This window comes from Anarhichas minor, unplaced genomic scaffold (assembly GCF_050575085.1).
Source record: "Anarhichas minor isolate MPS153535 unplaced genomic scaffold, ASM5057508v1 ptg000024l, whole genome shotgun sequence".
NCBI lineage: Eukaryota > Metazoa > Chordata > Actinopteri > Perciformes > Anarhichadidae > Anarhichas > Anarhichas minor.
In genome coordinates, this window is record NW_027466470.1 from 11,661,973 (window position 1) to 11,680,946 (window position 18,974).

General features: G+C 38.5%; 1 long non-coding RNA gene across 1 annotated transcript; it reads left to right on the forward strand.

The window, feature by feature from the left end:
• Positions 1-122: 122 nt before the first annotated feature.
• LOC142955922 (uncharacterized) lies at positions 123-4,392 on the forward strand. Its single transcript, XR_012955979.1, has 2 exons — positions 123-1,339; positions 1,820-4,392. It is a non-coding gene; the product is annotated as an uncharacterized LOC142955922 (long non-coding RNA).
• Positions 4,393-18,974: the final 14,582 nt, after the last annotated feature.

Consider the following 18,974-nt stretch of genomic DNA (forward strand, 5'->3'; position numbering starts at 1 on the left):
CAGTTAATAGCTGTGTTTCCTAGTGGGGTTAGCTCCCTGTGTAGTGGACGGGTCCGAGTGCAAGGTCAGCTGACCGAGTTATAAATACCGTGGGGAATATGAGAGCATGTGAGTTAACCTGCCTGAGGTGCCACGGAGAGTTGAGAAAAGTCAGTCGTCTTATTTTCTAATAGCAATAAATAGCGTAGCAATAAAATGCCCCCGTTTTTGTTTTGTTTTTGTTCCTCTAACATCTCCCCACCAGAGTTTTCTGTCTTGTGTTTGATTTCTGGCAATATTTGTATATGAATACTTCCTCTTAAAGTATGTTTTGTAAAACTTGGCACTGAGCATTTGATTAGCTTCCTGGGGAATTCTGCAATACTGATAATTGGTCTGGCATCTTAGAGTATGTGCAGCCCTTCCTGCATGCAGTGTGTGCTGCGACTGCGTGGGGTTTTTAATGTCACACGTGGGGTATAGAAAGTAACGTTTGTGACTGTGTAAAGTTTTCAACTCTCCAAAAGGCTCACTTGCGCTCGTCTGTGTTCCCACCACTTCCTGTCTCACCGTCACAGCTGTATATTCATCTGGGTAACATAAAATCCTAACTGCTACCAATGAATTAGTCAACAAATCAGGAACTAACTGTTCTTTACAAGAAGTTCCCGAATAACTCCACTGTATGTAATATGTATAAATAATGTCAATAAAAGTATATAATGATAAGATTATAAAAACCAGACTGTTACATACACTGTGTAAAAGAACCAGTGTGTAATCACATTTTCTAGATATCCGACCGCTTTTCAATGACTCGTTCCTGATTAACTCTACTACTCTAAAGTACTTCTTACATCTTTGTTACTATTTTGTGTCCCTTTAAGACAAGGGCTGTGTTCCTACTTGTTCCTTGATAACTGCGCAGATTTGTGTTTGCCTTGTGCAAAGTGTTCTAATCTGTAACCTATTCATATGTATATAACCTCAGCTCCCCTGCACAGTATATGCACAGTATGTTAAACATTATCTGAGAATACGAGTGGCAGGCTTCTTTTCTTTTGCAGGTGATCATACTAACAAAATATGACGTATAGCTCACGTTTTCAAATTAGTTTTGTTTAATGACAACATTCTATTCTGTAAATTAAATTACATTCTTGTTGAATTATGACACATTATAAGGAACCACTTGTAACATGATAACTTTTCCCTATTTCACTTTCCTGATTTAGTCAAAGCTAATGATGAACAAAAGGGTTTTCTGTGTTTTGGAATATATAGAGTTACCATCCGTTGGCATCACCTTGCACTCTCACATGGAGAGCTGCAGCGAGGCTTTGCTGAACAAACACTTCAGGCAGGTTGGAGGATTCAGTGTGGGGGGAACACAACCACAGTAATTGAGAACTAGAGCCAGTAGTTAACTGTAGACTTAACAAGGACCATGTTCGTCACTGAAGTAAAACATTTAGACTTCACTGATCCAGTTTTATTTAGCGTACATTATGTCAATATTACCTTATGCCCATTATTAACCGTGGTGTGCATGCTTACAACATGCTCATATTAGTATTGCAAACACCTTTGTTTTTAACCAGTAATAAACTAGCTTCCAATAAGTGTCAATGAAAATTTCAGTCTTGCATGGAACATCATTAGTAACACTTTAAAATGTGTAGGTCATATTTAGCAACATTAAATACAAGGAACAGTAAAAATGATACTTAATAATTGCTCAGAGAAGTCTTGTATGAATATTATATCACTGCTTGAATTACCACACATAAAACAGTGCAAAATAAGCGTTTAGACCTTCCTTTGTGCTTATCTGTTGCAGAAAAGAAAAACTGACTGAATTTTCCTGAGATACATGAACAGTGCAGCTCAACAGATCTAAATTACAGCTGTTCAGGTGGCTATGGCAACGAAGAGGTCTATTTCTAGTTAATGTTTTCACTCGAGATGTTTTTCCCCTGCGGTTATCTTTAGTGGCCCAAGTTCCTGTGGGTTGATCATCTTCACATCCTTTGAAAGAAGTAATACTTTCTGGTCTGAATGAGATGAGGCACAACTTGTTCAGTGAGAGCCTTGGCTGGAAATATACATCTGATTTCCTGGTTAAAAGTTGTTTATTTGCAGACAATAATGCATAGATTTGGTCAGTCAGCCTTTTTCTTGCTCATATCGCTGCAGCATCTTTAACGTCACATTAGTAGTTAGCTGCAGTGCAATAGCAGATAAGAGCAAATGTTAAACATACAAACTGCTGTGTGTCGTTCATTTAAGAGTCCATAATCACACAAACATGCTCCTTCTGGTTTGATTTGCAGAATAAATTTCTTACAGGTTCTGATTCTTTCTGCACCACAAAAATAAATATTTCCCCTCATCTGCTGAAAATGTAAAAAGTCTGTCTGCTTTTGCTGTTGGACACAGAGATGGGTTAAAGGGTCAAGGGGCACTGCAGTGATTTATTGTTGCACCTCCACAATGTGTTTGATGTTGTGAGGCTTACAAAAGACAAATTAAAAGTCAATGCTGCAGAATCTGATGTATTCAGATTTTTAATCAAGTTATCAAAGATACTCAATAGTGTAAAGTCTCACTTCTTTCAAAATCCAAACTTTTCTTCCAAATGTGTCGTGTCTCTGACCCCACTTGAAAATAACCCTGATGACATCACGATGACATCTTCAGGGTCATTTTCGTTAGAAGGCTCCTCCAAAGACAGAAGATATTTTACATATTGTTTTATTGTTTTTACCGACTGACAAGCAGTAGCCATGATAAGTAAACTGATATCAGTGAAATGGAGTGCCACTTTAAAATTACTTTTTAAAAACACTAAAGATCAACAGAAAAAAACTTGTAATTCCTTTCTAAACATTTGTGCCTGCGTGTCATACATCAACAGCCGTCTTTTTTCATTTTCCGCGGGGCCCATCTGAAGAATGCATGTCGTGAAAACAACACGGCATGGGATTTTTCCAGCCAGCTCTGGAACGAATTTGTTGCCATTCCCGTCTCCTTCTCGGCAAGTGAAAGAGGCTGTGCTATGTGTTAACGAGCGCTCCCCCACTCCCCCCCCCCCCCCCCCCCCCTCTCATGAACTCCGCTGACCCGGGACCTAGACGCAGACGGATATCAACGTGCCTGTCCCAAAACATGACCCAGGTACATGGTTGTCTGACAGGGATCAAAGGTCATATCAGTAAAATATGACTCTAAAACTAGCTCAGTCTTCACAGACACATAGCCAAAGGGGGGATAGAGGGAGGTCTGTTGAAGCAGGACTGTGCACTTGAATTTGGAGAGCAGCATGGATGAGAGAAAAACTAATTTGCAACATAATGAGTCAGTAGATTTGCATGGCACAAAGGTTCCACAGAACAAAATGAATAACAAAAATGTGAAGCTTGTTTGTGATCAACATGTATAAAGTTAAAAGAAGATGCATGGAAATACCTGACTCACTTATTTATAGCACAAAGTTCAGTGTCATTTTTCAGCGGCTGTTTATCAACACTGCACACAACCCTTGAAACATTGAATATGGAACGTCCATGTGAGCTAAACAAAGTGAACTTTGAACTGCCTTCATGCCGCTTGCACGGGACGTAGTTAGAAGTACATATTTTAATTTCTGGTGGTATGCAGTTTTTACAATATAACCGTTGAACTTCGGGTGACTGGATGCATCAAATACTGTGGTGTGAAACTGCTACTAAAGTGCTGAGATGATATGTTACCATAAGTGTGAATAACCTGAAGTGTTGTAATCTATATTGTAATTAACCAGACGGGAAACACAAGACCGTAGAAAGAATAAGTCGATCTACAGAAAATTAATTGGCAAGAGTTTTAATCATGGATTAATAGTTGAAGTATTTTTCAAACAAAATTCCCTTAAATTAAAATAAGCCAAAATGTGAAAACATCAACTGTGCGAACATGTAAAATTGTGAAATTGTCGTTTTAAATACTTCCTGATATTTCGACAACCAAAAATTGATTGATGAATTAAGGAAATAATTGGGTCATTAAAAAATAATGTTACTTGCTGCCTCTAAGACACTTTTGTCAAGTGAAACATGGTTCACGCTTTGTCACAAGAAACAAATGTTGTTTTTTACAAAAACACAGATACATTAAATTTAGATGCAGTACAACAGGCAACACACAGAGCAAGTGACATAATATATTGAGCAACTGAAAGTTACGTGATAAAATAATGAGTATAACGAAAACCAAAACTAAACTTTGACTTTGACGCTTGTTCGCAAGAAAGTCTGCAAAGGGCGGTTGTTATGTATTTATTATGTTAGTTACGTTGTTACGTTTTGTTCAACTTCAACGTCAACTTCAAGTAGTTTTGTTGCCTGAACCTAATAAATCGTTTCACATCTTTAACCTCGTGGCATTGTACGTTTCTAAAACCGTGATACGATGAAATGTATTTAAGATTTTTTAGAAATGTCGACATTCAACGTATTATAAAAATTTGTTATGGTGACTGGGTTGCTATCTATCAATATTTCTGAGCACATTTTATCTGCTAACATCCGGGTCTATCTTCTGCTAAGTTTCATATTTGGCCATTGAGTTTCCTCTTAGTACTTATGATACAAATAATATAGATAGATAGATATATACTTTATTCATCCCCAGGGGGAAATTTGTAAAATTTGTATATAAATTCTGTATTTAATATTCCTACTTTTTTTTATTGCTAAAAGGGTCCACACATTTTATTTTTGTCAAAGCTGTTTTGTTGTTAAGGCGCAGATTCCTTTTGCATAGGAAGGAATCCAGGGCATTGCTGTTTCCTTGAGATCATAGCAGCAATAAATGAACAAGAGTTAAAGTTGAATCATTTTACATCAAGCATGCTTAATAACAGTGACAATTATATAACATTTAAAACACTCTTTTAGATTCAACCATTCCACTGTACAATGAGTTCCTTAGAGTGTCTTCTGGAATCAACAACAGGCCAGTTTGCAGTGTTAATCAACACAGACCAAAAAATAAATCACATTATTTGGATCATCCTGTTGGTTTTAGGTCGCTTGGGGACGGAAACTCGTCCTCGTGGTCTAATCTCAAATATAATGTTCAGAGAGGATACATGAATGGTGGCTTTGTTGCTCTTCAAAGAAAGCATCCTCAGTTGGATTATACATGCAGACAAGACATATGTAAGGTGCCATGTGTCTGCCTGTGGCTTGTCTGGACAACACACAGTTCACAATCAGAGTTTATTGAAAATAGGTTAATGGACAGACAAACACGTGTCACCATAAGCATCGTCCGACAGAAGTGGCCTAACCCGGCCCACTTTTAAAGCCCTGAAGGAATACTTGAGCATGGTTTACCTTGGATATGGGGAATGTGAGGCAATACATGTGCAAAGTCAATATAAACACATATTGCAACACTCTACCTCTCACTTCATGTTATCTGTGGAAAAGTACCAGGGGACGCCGCGTCAACACGGCTGATTCCCCTGTTGTTTTACAGCTAAACCCCAGGGAGGACGATGGGGGGGGGCTGCACAGACACAAGAGGTTTGTGTGTGTGTGTGTGTGAGTGTGTGAGTGTGAGAGAGAGAGAGAGAGAGAGAGAGAGAGAGAGTCAAGAAAGTTATTGATGTGATTGTGGATGGAAATTTACCTCCACAATAGAACAGCTGGGAATATTTCAATGAGAAAACTGCATGAGGAATGACATCTTTCACCTCAACATCTAATAGATTGAGAGAAACTAAAATGAAAGCCAAATTGTTTGTACTTAATTAAAGTTTGCAGTAAAATCAACGTATCGCTTGACTCTTCAACTCAGCATTTTTAAGTAACAATGACAACATTTTCCAGTTTTATTAATTATTCTTTATCGAGTCAATATTTAAGTTGAGAAAACTCTAAATATGGTTTCTTCACAAATAAGCACACATTGCAGTACATTTATTAAGATGCAATTAAAAATGACATGTGTTTTCTAAAATAAACATGGAGATCAGGTTGTCCCACTTAACTATAGCTTGTTATTTGTTATCGTTCTAAGATTTAATAATTCTCCTATAGTCATCTTCTTTTCATAAAGTTTGCTCACATGTTAAAGATGTAACAAAAACAGTGCCGGCAGCATCTTTGTGTCTGTGTGTGTATCTGTGTTGTATGTATAGCGTAGCCGTATACACCGTCCTTATCTGCTACATACTGTAGCAACAAGGAAGTTCCATCAGTCAAACAACCAATCACACGCACAGTCAACGATCACCATCTTTTTTTACCATCTAAAACAATATTTTAAAAGCTGAATTTCACTTTCATATTTCTAACGAGAACCCTCTGTCATGTCTCATCGCAGTCAGTTGTTTGCCTAACAATGTGTTGTGTTGCTCATTGACCTGGCAAAAACCTGTTTGGTTTGTCCTGTTCTTACCAGAGATGCTGTAAAAACACAACACAAACCAAAGAGGGCAGTTGTGTGAATGTCAGTGAAATATAAACAATGGCTCTGGGTGATGTTGAAAGGCAGCCTGGTTGTTTTTGTGCATGTTTGCTCAACATTTTGGAAACAATGCAGGAGAAACACTAACGTGGGACTGTGGGAAATAAAACATCAAGGTCACTTAAAAACAAAAAATATATTTGTGTTCTAATTTCATTGTCTAGATGAAGTTATTGATTTATTTTGATATTGAACACATCAACTAATCTCATTAGTTAATGCAGCTTTAATTCAATATAAATATAAATTAATAATTTAATTTAGCACTCTTTAGGCACTGCATAACATGAGGCCATAGTTTGTAATGTTATATTGGATTTTATTATATTTTAAGTGCAAACAAGAATTACTTTAATAATATGATGTGATCCAGATTGAGCAATAACCAAACAATCGTATCAAAAACTCCCAAAGCGCTGAGTCAGCTCCTCTCTGATAGAACAGAAAAGTAGACGTTAGAAGCTTCACACGGAGGATTGTGTGTATTCCCTGCATGATGTTGTGGACATGTTTTTATTGTGCCTGCTCTCTAAACAGTTCAGCACAGTGCAGATGAACTGTAGCCAGGTGCCCTCCTTTGAAACTGACAGTAATTGCACACATTCACTTTTAAAATACCCCCCAGATTTTTATCTGCTGTATCTGGAGTAACTGTATGCAATAGTAAGTAATTATGTTGACAACATTTTTATTATTATCCATTTTTATGCTACATTATTTGTCTGAAATCCCTTGTATCAAAAGTGGACACACTCAAACTAGCAAGAGGCGAATAAATTGCTGATTGTTCCTGATTTTTCCTTTGAGATTAGGACAAGATTAGGACAAGATTAGGACAAGAGAGCACAGAGCTAACGATATTAGTCAGCTGCCGTCATAAGAATTGTCATAAGAAAACACACCGATTAGCATGCTAATCCGGATGTGATGTGTGAATTCTCGGTGACCTGTGAAGAAGCCAGAGGTTCATTTCGTCCCATGCTGGTGAGCCCGTGAGAAAAAGCAGACGGTGTAAACAGAGTTGGCTGCAGGAAGATTTGACTGACATTGCAGGGAAAGAGGGAACACGGAGCTCTGAGGACAAACATTCATTCTAGATTTGCCAAGGTTATACAACAGATACTTTTGCTGTTCATGTCAGTCAAGGGCTCATGTTACCACAGGCAGTTTAAGCTGAGGGACTGAATGAAAGCTATTGGGGTGAATAAGAGAAACACTCCTATATCTTCAGGTAAAATAACACTTTTGTTTGCATTCATAACTAAAGCTGTGCAAAGAATGTAAGATGGTGTACCATCATTGTCACATTGCCAGGACAGTGGCTTTACATTTGGCAAAACCTGAACTGAAAGAAGAAACACTGGTATTCAAAATAATCCAAGCTTCCAATAAAGAATGACTGCAACACACTTGTTCTTTTTTGGACCATGCACTTACAATCTTATTATCATTATTTATAATCATAATTATTTTTGATATTTTCTAGCATTTTTTATTGTGTTTTCAATGGCAATCAGATAGTTTTCTTCATGTTAGTCTTTTTTCAGGGACCTCTTTTAAAACTGTCTCGATGTCCAGTAGAAGTGGAATAAGTAAATGCCAAAATCAAGGCAAACAAGTGATGAATCCTGTTCAATGAACAGTGTAACCATAGTCCTTTCATTATCTCTTTATGTGACATAATTACAGTTTGAAACATATTTTACGACATAGTGGCTCAGCTTTCTGTTAAGATGCAGGAAAAAATGAAGGAGCTGCTGTACTAGAAAAACAAATGACATGCTGCCTCGAGAGATAACCTTCTCTCTCCACAAAAAACTTAGACAACCCTCCCTTCAGTAAAAATAAAAAAATACATAGGTCCCCCTCCCCCTTTTCTGACATGCATGTTCAGGGCACAGATCCGCCCTCGACCTTAAAGCAGGGGTTGCATTTGAAGCGTGAACCACAGAACATCCCTGCATGCTACATATGTAAGCTATGCAGTGACTGTCATTGGATGTCTCCAGGAGATCATGCTAATGGTGGTCATTACTGTGTAACCTGAGTGTCGGGCACTGATGTGATTCATTGAGTCCAGCTGGTCTAAAATGAGCCATTGCTATCGTGATGGGGCGAAATGAATTCTTCCCTAAAACGTAAATCCTTTTCTTCACGGCAACTTTAATACAAATACGTCCACAGGTTCTGACTGCATGGTTCTAGAGTCCTTGTTTCTCCCTCTCAGTTTGCAGTGCCAGCACCTGAGACGACGCTTTATCCTCTCACAAAATCCGGTTTGGTTTCAACCTGTTCAGTCAATCCAACAACTTATGATTTATTACACATTCTAAACGGGAAACACCTGCCCTCGAGAAACACACAAACAGAGAGTTATGCTGCTTCTGCAGTGGAGGTATTTAAGAAGCGGGTTAATGCATAACCCGCGTTAATGTCGGGCAGATGGGTATGTTAATCTTTTTAACTGCAGCTCAGAAAATATGACGTTCCCCAGCAGTGGACTTCTCCCCCTCTCTGCAGGGTTGTGTGGAAGATACACGTGGCTTGTTTTTTGTCTGACAGTTAAAATATATGTGCTGTTAGTTTCAGGAATGCTGGTGGAACATGGAAAAAAGGGGAGTGTCACACGCAGAGCAGATGGTGTGCTTTTAATCATTCATATTGCTGAAGCTTTTGATGTTTTACTTGGAACCTTCCTCGTCACCAAATACCATTGTGTTTTCAATGTCCAACTTGTTTTTAAGAAATGGAGAGCAAACTGAGATTCATCAATGAAATTGAAGCTTTGCTTATATATGTATCTATATATTTTTTGAATAAACCCAAGTTTCATGTACATATTCTCTTCTTAATCTTAAATGAAATATTTGAATAAAATTATGATTTTTAGAAATTTGTTAAACATTTTTTTATGAATTGTTATTACTGTTGCTATGTCTCTTTACATGTGTCTCTCCAATGTTAGTTAATTAGTGAGGTTTACATGTGCTGGTAGGCAGACTTTGTTACATTTGGCATAGACCCATGCTGTTTCCCCCTATTTCAAGTCTTTATGCTAAGCTAAGCTAAGCTATAGCCGGCACTGACTGTAGCTTCATATTCAATAGCCAACGACAAGAGTATCAATCTTCTCATCTCAATGTGGACAAGAAAGCGAACAAGTGAGTTTCCTGAAATTTTCAAACGTGTCGTATAATGAAGTGCACTTAAACTCAACACTCTTGCTGTGATGATTCCACTGTTGCTAAAAAAAAACAAAATAACAATGTCAGCATTTAGTAGGTGAGGTCCATAAGATTCATGGAAATCTGAAAAGTCATGGATAACAAACACAGCACTTTGAGGAACCAAAAACCTCAACAAAGCAAAACTTGACCAAAAACATTTGACTTGTGCAGCATGCAGGCTGTTGTCCAATGTAGTGGATTATGAAGCAAGTCCCATTACGTTATTGTTTAGTCTGACAAAAAAATGTACTTGTAGTTGAAGAGTTGTGTAATTATCAATTATTAACAAATATGTATCGTTGCATCAATACTGTCTGGCAGTGAGGGAGCGTAACCTTGTGTCCTTTAACGTTTTGTTCAGTTCACTCTGTCCAGAGTGGCTCCAGCACACACGGATACAAAGAAAGTGATGAGTCTATTTCTATTCCTCTGTGAAGTAACAGCAACGTGCTATATTTGTCACATTTCCCGTTGTGGTCATAAGAATCTAAAAATGTTTCACCTGTTGCTATACCTCTGCTCTTCTCTTATTGTAATGTCGCAGATTGTTTATGATGCTGTAAACAGGCTTTTCTTGTAGCCGAAACAATCCTTTGTTCAGAGGCCACAATGTTTTTGAAAGCTATGCACTCTGTTGGCCATTCAAGGTTGGGCTATACACAGAGATGGTAAATCCAGTTTGAGGAGTATGACCTGAAACATGATATAGCAGTATTTTGCCCTGAAGTGTTGAATGGAGGGTATCTAATATCTAATAGTATTTCATATAAGGTATTAGGTATGGTTTCATTTTTTAGGCTGTGTTGATTTAGTCTTTCTTGCCCATAAATGGTTTTGAGGGGGGGGGGGGGGGGGGGGTGGTTAGGGTTAAGAAAAAAAGAAAGAAAGAACCCAATCATGTGAGTACAGCTTGGTCACAAGTGCACCTTTCACACAGGGGTCAAAGGATAGAATTCCAGGTTATCGCTTTGGTTTCAAAAGACTAGCCAAGGCACAACCACAAGTGTAACCCGAGCTAGAGGTAAACAACTGCTCCACACGGGAGTGACAGGGAGGTGTGAAAGAGGCCAGCGCTGTACATGAGACTAATCATCAGGGGTTATTTGGGTACTGGCCATGTTGTAGGTGGGCCCTCTGTCTCTGCATTTGACACCTGCAGGTGACAGATTTCCAGGGCTAGTTGGTGTTCGCTGCCTGGATCAGTTTGCAACGAGGTGCAGCAACGGACAAGGAACGAGAGGGAGGAAACATAATAACGTTGCACGTCTGCTAGAGACAGCAGCCCCTGGCTGTAATCAACACTGTTCACTATACTGTATGTGTTGGAAAGAAGGCATTGGGGAAACTGAAGTGTTAATCCATGATTTCCTAACTGCAAACATTATTTTCCTACAGCAATGCTGCATGCTATATAAATATATATATATATATAAAACTAATTATATATATTTTCAACAGGTGTGGATGAAATACAGTCTTTGAATCTCTTGCGTACGTCTAAACAGGTACACAAAAACTTATATTTAAGGGTCCAGTCTTGATCCATGACCTGTCAGAGCTCGATAGTCCCCGTCCGGGTCAAACAGTTCACACAAAGTTGTCAGTCTGCCACAGGAGATCCGGGTGGATTGAGAGATCACATTCCACACAGGAGAGGATGGAAACCATCACAAATAGCACTGCTTCGTTTGACCGATGGGTTGAAAAACACACTTTTATTATACTGCCATTAATTCTGCCAGTTTAGAATGTGAAACCAGAGAGGTAAATAGAGAGAGATAGGGCGAGGAAAGGCAAAAAGGAGTAAACATGACATGAGGTGTTTGGGGGAAAAATAAACTTTTACAAAGGAAATTGACCAAAATACACTTTTAGGCTGCAAAGTCGTTGGAGACTGCAGCTTGGATGTGTTGGATGCAGTCACTGTTGTTTCCGATGATATTTTCCTAATCTTAGACAACTTGAGTGCTGCACTGATATATTATCACATTGGTATACGTGTCAGCAAATAGCTGATTGTTTACATCCAGCAGACATGGAGCAACATTAGTATTCAATTAAAGTGGTTTGCTCGGTTTTTTTCGTCTCCACCAACTCCTGAGGGAAATATCCTGCTCTTTAGCTGCACAATGCTAAACTATGTTCACAGCCAGTCGTTAACGGTGTCTGTCAGCTGTTTAGTGGTAAGCAGGTAGAGTGCAGTGGGTTTATCAGAGCTTTCTTGCTGAAGACAGCTGCCTGCTGCGTCTGGAAGCAACACTGATGAGAGCATTAAGAATGAACCAAAACATTAAAAGTTGTTGTCTGTGTAACCAAAACAATTAAAAAGAAGTTAAAACGCTTCATTGTGCAGAGGGGAGCTGCAGATTTGTGTGATAATTGTGTGTCTAAGTAACACCTTTCACGTTACATATAGTAAGTGGATCCGTTTTAATATATCATTTTTAATTATACCAGCTTTAACTGCAGAGGCAGCACATCGGAAAAAAATTGTTTTTCAACAGTATTTTTGTGTACTCAGCCAAAATGTAGTGTCTGCAAATTTAGAATTATTAATGTGCATGAAACTTCTTATCCCTAATTCTGTTCCCTAAAAGGTGATAAATAAAATATTTGGGGGGAACATTAACCATAGACGACCTCACTCATGAAAAGTTATTGAACTGAAGTAGACTCCACAAATTGTGAGCATTTATCAGCAAAGCAGTTATGCATGTGTGTTTCCACAGAGCTATCCAGACAGCATTTGGATGTCAGAGGAGCTCTAGTATGTAGAGTGTTGGTGTCAAGTCTCACTAGCACCATCACATCTCAACAGGCTCACAGATTTACATTAATCTCCCCTCATTGGCTTCGTATCCCCAAATGATTGCGGGTATTGATTTACACAAGTTCAATCCCCGACCAGTCAGTGTGTCATGCTGCATGTGTGTGGTCTCTTGATGTGATATCTCCACTGGCTGTGCAGAGAAGCAGCCACTTTGATTTTTTCATAGATGGATGAATCACTTTTAAATGAACACTTAGTGACCCGTGGCTTTAAAGGCCAAGATCGGCCTTAGCAACCGACAGTGTCTGGGGTCCATAATCGATGCTGGGGACTGAACACCCTGATGTTTACCCGAGCTCTCTCCCCTGGTTCGTCATGTCCTAGTCTCAGCACAGAAGAAGAAACCAGTAAACAAAACAAACTTGGAAAATCAGATGTGCTCACGAATAAGGGACATTAAAGGAATAACCCAACATTTTGGGAAAAAGAAAAATACGCTTATTTTTCTTTCTTGTTGATAGTTGGATGAGAAGATCGATACACGCTTTCATTTCTTCTAAACATGAAGCTAAAACCAGCTGCGTCTTAGCTTGCGTAGCATAATTCAAGGATTCAAGGACAATTTACTGTGATTGTGCAACACAGGGTTGCACAGCGAAGACAAACAAGACAAAAAGACAAAACAAAAACAGTTGTGCATTCCTGTTGTGCATTTTTGGAATCAGGAGGAATACAAACAGCAGAAACAAATATGGACGCCATCTTGAGATAAAGAATTTGACATCAGGGAAACACTACTGTCCACCGACTTTGACTATGTTTGAGCACCAAGCTTAATTGATGTCAACAAGCTGGTCCCACCTGAGTCCTGCGCTCTGTCGGCCCGCCCTTCAAGTGCAGCTTGATTTAGGACGCCACGATGGAGCCTGGTCTCTGTGAAGATGTAGACACAACAGTCACTGCCCTACCGCTGCTGCTGCATTAGCTTGAATTTCCCTGCGACCCCACATTAGCCAGGAGCTGACTGAGTGGTGGAATAGCCCTAGGTTTTAGCTGGATTAGTTTAGCTTCCATCTCAGCTTTCCTCCCTCTCGACTCCTCTTTAAGTGGTCGTTTGGTCCGGCAGGTCTGACTGAGTGGTCGTCCATGGTCGGGAAACGTCTCAGGGTCCTCTCCCCACTAATTCATCCAAACCCCTCGATTCCTTCTCCGATGTTGATGAGTGTATCATGTCAAATGCCATAAGTGCTCCAGTAATAAAGACGGAAATAACAATAAAGTAAATAAGAGTATTTCCCAAAATGTTGAACGTTTCCTTTAAATATCAAACTCTAACTTCTGAACATCTCTTTCTGGGGGTGGATGGAGTCTAATCAAATCAAATCGTCAGATACAGATTGAACATTTTGGCCAATTTTCAGACTGAAATAACAGCAGCAGTGCGCTCACAGTTTCCTGTTGTCATCTTCCTGTAATTTTCTGTCTGTCCTCTGAGTGACACTCACATGTTCTTTGTAAATTTAATCAGACGGGAACACTACATACACACCGTGTCCGGCTTGAATCTGGATGCTCTGATCTTCCCATGACCTCTTTAGAACAAATTGCAATAGATGTAGTTTTGTCTATATGTTCTTTTCACTAGCAGCAGCCCTGTTAGAGCCTGCGCCTTCAAAGGCGACCAATAATACATTTTTTGATGCATGACACTATAAGTGGGATTGATGTATACACTTACTTATGCCACCTTGCCACCAATGTTCAGTTAGATAATTGTACCACTGATGATGAACTATCACCCTCATCTTTTTCTCTCAACAGTCCCTTCATATCTCAGTGCATAATGACAATTGAAATTGCCAAAAGCAGAGCAAAAGCCCTTCACAAACTGTTGAAATTAAAACTCAACAAAGGGTAGATATCCAGCTCTTTGACAGGACTGAAATGATTTTATTCAGACTTCAAAGGAATCCTTTAAATCGGGATGCAACACAATGATGTAGTGTCTTTTCAATGTGAGAACGTCAGAATGCCTCAGCACATGTTTATTACTGGGTCTGCCTGCATGACTGTCAGATAGCAGAGGGTAGCGATGTTGATCAGGCCTTACACACACCATATACTTCAGTGTTTGGTTGCCGATATGCAAAAGCACGTTTTTAAAGGTCAAACCACCTCAACTGTCATCATTTCATGGCTCTCAGATTGTTTTTGTTGATTTAAAAAACAAATCATTTTATTGTCAAGATTGTGCTCTGGCTGAACAGGACGAAATGAAGTATTGTCAAATTTATTTTCATACATCTTAATATGTTACCTTTTGAGATATTTTGATTAGAATATATTTTATACAACCAAGATGTTGGAATAATTGTTTTTTAATATTTTTCTGTTTCAAAACCTCAGTGGAGGGCTGCCATATCCTTATGGTGGGAAATAAAGGGCACTTTAATGCTTATTAATTGACATAAACTACACTTACACATGTAAAATACCATGCTATCATATCATCATATTTCATATAACATACATTCCAGTACTTAATCTCACTTTAGGCTTTACTTGTCAGCTGATTGCAGCTGATTCAAAGGGAAAAATTACAGTACTTACAAAATGAACGTATGTTTAACATTCATATTTAATATGTGATTTCCCACAAATAAATTATGTGTATTTTTCATTCACAGAATAATGAAAATTAAACTAAATATTGGCAAGAACTAAAATAGTCCTTCAGTGATGAAGAGACTTACTGAGTTAACTTCTATCTTAGTGTTTCCAGTTAGCTTCCCACGCAGACCAAATTACTTAATTGGATGAATGGATAAATTTCATATGACGGCATAAGACAAAAATAATTCTAATCATTTGCCTTTTTTGGAGAACTGCGACTGATCATTTTGAAATGTCTTATTTTTTCCTTTTAATTTGAAACACTACAAGAGATGAATAGGGAAAAGAAATGTATTTCCCCTGAATTTTATTTTTAGGATGATGGATTACTATCATCCATGTCACTATTATCTCCCTCTGTTGGCATACAGCAGTTAGGGAATAAAACTCCTCTGCACACAATAGCCAGGCACCTTTCACAGAGAGCTTTGAGTGTCTTTTACTCACTTAAAGTCTCCGTTAGTTCCTCGTGTTCTCAGTGGCCCCTCTCTCTCCCAACCCCCTCTGGTATTTTAGGAAACATCAATATGCTGAAAACCTTTGCATGTTGCTGATGGAAACGTGGTTGTCCAGAGCAGCAGGAGCGAGACACGGAGTAAATGTAAATGAAATTGCAGCCTGTTGTTAAAATGCACGATATTCACGCACCCGTTCTAATATATTTCCCTTGTGAACCCCTAACATGGAAGTAAGATGCATTTGGATTGACAACATGGTCCTGCATGGTGGCACTCTTTGTCTTATTGCCCCTGTTAGAGCAGATCAAATTACTCAACTCTCAGCAAAGCACCACCCGAAATCAACCTGGAGAGTTGTAATCAGCCAAAGTAACGGAACATGGTGGGCAGGGCTTTTAACTGACAGTTTGAAGTTACATTTGGGCACCATCATTTGACTTCTTCCTTCATGCCAAGCATAACAGCAATATTTAGAAATTCAGACCAATAGGGACATTTAGAACACTTAATGACTAATAACTTCAATGTATGTAATGAAGCAGTTTTGTAATTGAACAAATACTAAATACAAAAAAAAATTGTTATAAATCCACAAGCCAGCAGCTCAGCGGTAAAGTCTGTGTGTGTTTGGAAAAGAGATATAATTTCTGGCTTTCCATGTTTCGTGATCAGAACCATGTGTCCGCCACGTGGAGTGCTGTGTTAGTTTAAGGCTCAAGGAGAAACATTTCCACGGCCTTTTGAGGACAAAATGAGTTCATATGATACCACATGTACAACCATATTTACCTAACTGTTTAAGAAATACCGGATGTGTGGATGTGATTATGTCAACGTCTGGAGTTTTATTAATGACACAGTTTGGATGAAAAGCAAAGAAAAATTTAAAGTAAAAGAAAAAACTTGATTCAGATAAATGAATGGCAGTGAGTGTTTACTTAAAACCAAAGCTTTTATTAGACCAGGAAAAATAATGTTGGTTGATATTTTAATTATACTTCCATCATGGTCCCCTGCTCAAAAAGGGAAAATTGTCCATTGAAACATTTTATTTCTCCCCTATCACGTTTTTGAGAACGTTTTAACTGTTTACATGTTTTGAAGGTTTGAATCAAACTGTATTTAAAAACAGAGCAGTGAAAAATAAAATAATTGCATATTCAGATAGTTTGGGGCCATTGAAGGAGAAATCCTGTGCTGTCTTTTCCTTTCAGGCACAAAATTGATAAATCCAATTTTCTCATACATTGTATATCTTGAGAAATTATGACTCCAGGGACCCTCGGCCTACCTTGAATACGTGTCTTGACGTCGGCTGTGGCATCACTCAGGAAAGCAGAGGTGACGGGTCTTGAATTCAATTGGCTCCCGCTCTCCTTCAGGTGGGAGGAGGCAGGGAGCCACAGCAGCAACACCTGGCAATGTCTCCGTGTTTAAATCACTCGTGTCCACATCTTGGTCATGCTGCTCTGGATATTTTGGAGACTCCTGCTAGGGATCCAAAATATGCACCTGCTAGAGCAAGAGAGAATGTGGAAATATTCCTAAGATACAAGCAGAGGGAACCATGCAAAATGTTTTATCTTGCAGGTGAAAGTCGAGTGAGGGTCGACTGCTGAAAAGGTGAAGATTTGTATATATGTTATACTCTGATAAGCTTCAATGCAGAGAGAATTGCAGAGAGAATTGCACTGCAGCTGGTATAATTGTTTGTATTCATGTTGTTGCTTTCTGGTGAAGGTTATACGATTGCAAGTGAGTATCTCCGTTGAGGTTGTACTTTATTTTACCATATTGTTAACTACTGCTTACGAGCTTATAACCGTCTTTGTGTATTACCACCTTCTCAACATAAGATGGGATTCAAATTATTTAAAATGTTAAATTTTATATTACTCCAAAAAGCTGAATTTCAACCACATATGTGCATCACAGGCATGCGTCGCATACACATGTATCCGTCTCCCTCTGTTCTATGTGGTATAGCGGATGGAGACGTTACATAAAAAGCACCGCTCGTGTTTACTCACGACAAAGATGGAGGAGGAGACCCTGGTTCCCATGGAGACGGTCGTCTGTTTCGTACAGAAAGTGATCCAGGTGTTTGAGGAGGTCAGCGGAGGTTGAATAAGTGTTGATGAGTTGCGAGCTGCACTGCTATGAGACGCAATGAGAGCTGATTAAGTCAATATGATGCACACACACACACTCACACACGGCTACACACAACCACAGAAACACAAATATGAAAGATTTCTCTCTAACTCAAGGTGATCTCATTGTAAGCTTCAAGGATTATCTGCCTGCGTCGTTGTTTGCACTGCCTCTGTGTGTGTGTGTGTGTGTGTGTGTGTGTGTGTGTGTGTGTGTGTGTGTGTGTGTGTGTGTGTGCTTTTATGTGCATCTTCTCAATTAATTTCAATGAGTGCTTTTATTCCTATGAAGTACCATTTAAATACAAATGCAACAATGAGAACAGGAGGCGGATCAGGACAATAAATGCACATAAATGCACCTTCACAGGGAGGTCAGAGTCATGTCTAACAGCAAATATAATTTATACATGTATATATACTGTATATATATATATATACATATATACATATATATATATGTATATATATATATATATATATATACATATATACATATATACATATATATATATATATATATATATATATATATAGTGGTCTAGAATGTGAATGGATGCCCTCAAGTTAAACTCAAAAATGTACCTCAGTTCTTGAGTGTATGTACTGCGATACCTTCACCACCTGCTAATAAGACTATATAACAACTGAGCAAAAAATGGATCTAACTGATGATTCATACTGTAAAGGGCATTAAAGGAGATAGATTTCCAGTGTTTCTATCAGAGCCTGAACCATAAATGTACAGCATGTTAGAATATAAAGAGCTTTCATGCAGTCATTTGAAACCCTAAAAGGCAGAGAAGACAATATACCATTAATATATTGAATATATTAAGATAGGGTCACTATCTTTCAGAGAGAATCGAAAATTAGAGGACAAAACGATGACGCAAGCAAGCAAAGAAAAAGAAAAGTCAATTACATTTCAGGGACACTTCTTTCACCGTCACCGTCTGTATAACGACTTTAAGAAGTCATTATATTCTTTTCTAAAGACTGTTTTGTGATTATTTGATTCACTCGTATTCACTCTCTGGTAACAGGCAGAGCTATTTCTATATACGCTCTATATATAGTAGTAATTATGTATCTTAAGTGGGCGTCAGTGTAACTTTAGTCAGTTACACATCCCATAAAATTCAGGTTTGGATTTCTGCACCGTGAGATAAAGCTGATCTGTAGCTAGCGTTGACAG